At 29.3% G+C, this 4,313-nt stretch overlaps 1 long non-coding RNA gene across 1 annotated transcript; it reads right to left on the bottom strand.

The window, feature by feature from the left end:
• Nucleotides 1-3,156: 3,156 nt before the first annotated feature.
• On the bottom strand, nt 3,157-3,605 carry LOC145813497 (uncharacterized). Its single transcript, XR_014356614.1, has 2 exons — nt 3,469-3,605; nt 3,157-3,357 (listed from the first exon to the last, which is right to left on the bottom strand). It is a non-coding gene; the product is annotated as an uncharacterized LOC145813497 (long non-coding RNA).
• Between the last annotated feature and the right edge of the window lie 708 nt (nt 3,606-4,313).

Here is a 4,313-nt window from a genome sequence, read left to right as displayed (position 1 = left end):
TTCTAGCGTGCAACAAGAAAAAACTTATCAAAATAATATTGTAAGGGGTAAGCTCCCCTCAAAATCTCTCTCTTTATATATATATATATATATATATTTGTTATTTTAATTTAAATTGATAATTCGAATTGTCTATTTGGTAAAGAATAATGTTATATGTACCAATTGGTGTACTAACTAATGTACCAATTGATAATATGGTATAATTTAAGAGGTTTTTGAATTTTATAATATAATTAATGAGTGGGGTCAATAATAATATCATAAGTAGTATTGATACACTAGTTAATACACTAATTGGTGCATGTAACAATATCGTTTCATAAATCTCGTATTTAAAAATTAATTTTATTCAATAACTATAAATATAGAAACATCATGAATGTGAGTCCAGATTGAAACTTACAAGAAGAATATAGAGAGATATGGAGAAATGAAATATGGAGGGTTGCTTATTCATGTGAGAAAGATATATAAAAAAAAATAAAAGAGTAAGATTAACAATAATTTCAATCAAATATATATTAAAAAAAGAAATTATATATGATGATTTCATAGAAAATCTATTTTTATCGACATAACACTGAATATAATTGCAAATCTTGCAAGAAATATATATAAGATACAGAACAAATCAGTGTTGTTTGATTTGTTGTGCAAAAATTAAGATAGGAATTTACGTCATTCAAATGAGAAAAAGATATAAAGAGATTAGCTTTAGTTTTTTGCTTTTGTAATGGGCTGATTGTGTTATTTATGAAGACAATGAATGTAAATATCAATAAATATTTTTTTAACAAAAATTCAAAATTAAAAACCGGCACTGCTACGTAGCTCGAAAATCAAATGGCTCGAATGACTCGAAATCCCAAAACGACGTCGTTTTAGGGTGTTTTTGATTCTCTTACCTGTAAGATAATATTTTCGAGCCATTCGAGCTCTCACGCATTTTCTATTAAAAACTTACATTTTGACATGGAGTCATATGGTCCAAAATCATAGGTTCGGTTCAAGAATCTATTCAAATTGTTTTGATGCAATTTTTGACATAAATCTGTGAGAATATTAAACTATACATCAGTGTTTTAACATTAAACTACATACATCAGTGTTTGACATTAATTATGTTAAAAGATAAAGCAAACAATAATACAAAGTACTCAAAATCAAATTTCTTTTTTATCCCAAATACATCAATATGTGATTGATATTAATTCCATTAAAAATAAAGTAAATAGTAGGGAAAGTTATGCAAATTGTCCATATAATTTACACGATGTGTCAATTTTGTCCCTATTATTTCAATTTGCTCGATTTTGCCCCTTAATTAACAATGACCAAATTAATACATTGTGTAAAATACAAGGACCAAATTGATATTTTGTTTGACTTTCCGTTAAATTAACTTAACAACCGTTATTTATTAGACTAAAATCATACAATCCATTAAATTAAGGGGCAAAATCGAGCAAATTGAAATAATAAGGACTAAATTGACACATCGTGTAAATTATAAGGATCATTTGCATAATTTACCCTAAATAGCAATAAAGAATAGTTAAAATAAAAACAAATAAATAAATAAATAAATCAATGTGCTATTCATTGATAAAATAAAGGAAAATGAGTGAGAGCACTAATTAGTGCTATCACTAATGATGTGGCAGTGGATCCCACCAGGAATGATTTGATGTTTTGGCCTTGGTATTGTATTTTTTTTCTTTTTTTATTGAGTGTCATGTCATTAGTGGTCTTTTAGAACTCCAAAATTAGTGGTCTCTATCATTGTTGTAAAATAAAACTGAGTAAAATAAAACTGTGCTATTCTCTAAGTAAAATAAAATAAAAAAGCAAAAAATGAACCTGAATGGCCAAAAAAAACTGAAAATCTGTGTGATGTGATGTCGTACTCAAATTAAAATTTCATTCAGGCTACAAATAAAACTGTTCAACTTGTATATCAATTCATTTTTATATGAAAACTTTATCTAAATACTAAATAGCTAACAGTAATGTATTATTCGGATTTTTTGTTTTTTTACTCAAATACAACAATGTTTTGACATTAATTTTATTAAAAGATCAAGCAAAAAGTAATACAAAATAGTCCCCCCAAACAAAAAAAAAATCAATGTGAGATTCATGAAGTTAAGGTCAAAAAATAAAAAAATTCAATGTGTGATTCATAACAAGTCAAAAAATGAGGAGGAGGAGGAGGATGGAAAAAAATACAAGGAAAAAATTAACCTGAATAGCCAAATCTAAAAATTCGTGTGATGCCGTACTCAAACTAAAATTCCATTGAGGCTACAAATAAAACTGTCCAACCTGTGTACCAATTCATTGTAATATGAAAACTTTATCTAAATACTAAATAAGCAAACAGTAATCTATTATTCAAAATAAAATAAAAAAAATTTACCCAAACACATCAATGTCTGACATTAATTCTAGTAAAAAATAAGCAAAAAGTAATACAGAATTGTAAAAAAAAAATTAAATAAATAAATAAATTCAATGTGTGATTCATGATAAGTTTAAAAAAAAAATAAGGATAAAAATAAATAAATAAATAAAAGAGAGAGAGAGTGGAAAAAATAAACCTAAATGGCCAAATCTAAAAATCTGTGTGATGTCCTATGCAAATTGGAATTTGATTGAGGTTATAAATAAAACTGTCCGACTTGTGTACCAATTCATTTTAGTATCAAAACTTTATCGAAATACTAAATAAGCAAATAGTAATGTATTATTCAAAATAAAATAAAATAAATTTTACCAAAATACATCAATGTTTGACATTAATTATGTTAAAAGAAAAAGCAACTAGTAAAAACTAAGCAAACAATAATTTACAATTCAGAATCATTTTTTTTTTTTACCCAAATATATCAAGGGGTATTTTTTTTAAGGTCCTTGATATTATGATTTTATAGTATAAAGGACATCAACTATTTTCATGATGTCTAAGGTCCCTCAACATCAATCCAGAGAAATTTCAGTCCAGAGAAAATTCAATCCAGAGAAAATTCAACCAGAGAAAATTCAATCCAGAGAAATTCTCTTCCTCTCTTCAGTGCAATATTTTCATCTTAAACACCATAAAACCTGTGAAAACTCAATGAAACCTGTGAACTCAACGTTCTGACCTTTATGTTTTGTGTACTGCAACAAGAAAGGATAGTTATATTTATAGATTGGCGGTGTCGGTAGCATTTACAACTATTAATTCACGGATGAATGAAGAAGAAATTAAAAAACAAAACCAGTCAAGAAAATCAAGCCCAAACAATTGAAAAGAAGATCAATGAATTCAAAAAACACTGGGACACCAACTCAAAGAAGCTTCAACATCACCTGAAAAACCAAAAATTTCATGTTAGATATACCAAACAACAGCATAAGAGAGAGAGTAATCAGAAAAATTGCCACTCTAGCCTAATTTTTATATGTATAATAGACAACAACCTTGCAGCTTCGGTAGAGTTGGATCAACAAGAGGCAATTTAGAGTTGTCAAAATGAACCCAGAGAAATTTGAATTTTCTCTGGGTTGAATCCAAAGAAAATTCAAATTTCTCTGGGTTGAATCCAGAGAAATTTGAGCAATTCTTGGGGCGTGAGCTCCAAAACAGACCACAACCTTGCAGCTTCGGTACAGTTGGATCCCAATTTGGATGTTGAAGCTTCGTTGCAATCTGCCAAGTACTTTCCAGAAACGTTTTCAAGCCTCAGTTGACCTTCCCTAAACCTCTCACTGTAAATTTCTCTGCCCTCCTGGACTCAACACTCCAGAGAAATTTGCAAATTTCTCTGACTTCACTGGCCTTCCCACAAAATTACCTCCTTGGCCTTTCATGGACTCTCCAGAGAAATTTCAAATTTCTCTCCCTTCCATATGCTTCCACCGACACATTTTCTGCAACAATATCATAGCTCAGAACATTCAATATGAAATTTCATGAAACACATTAATACACACCAGTGGAAAAACCATTTTGCCACCCTAAACATTTCCAAGCAATGTAAGGCATGGAACCTTCCCAGAACCCCATCAAGCTTTGAAAGTTGAGCATAGACCACAACACTAGCACTCACCCTTGCCTATAGCAAATATACATGACATTAGTACATAGAAAACCAGAAAAAACAACAGCAAGCCACCAATTCAATAGACAAAAAGTGTTTTAAATTATGTAATTTTTTAAAAGCTTCATACCACCAGAGAACTTTGGTAAGTGGCAAATATGACCAGAGAATTTTCTGTCCAGAGAAACCTCCCAGAGAATTTCTCAGAGAAAATTTACACAGTGG

This window comes from Camellia sinensis, chromosome 15 (assembly GCF_055761805.1).
Source record: "Camellia sinensis isolate YWXY chromosome 15, ASM5576180v1, whole genome shotgun sequence".
NCBI lineage: Eukaryota > Viridiplantae > Streptophyta > Magnoliopsida > Ericales > Theaceae > Camellia > Camellia sinensis.
Note: the sequence above shows the minus strand (reverse complement) of the source record. Positions and strands in the feature narration are given on the sequence as shown.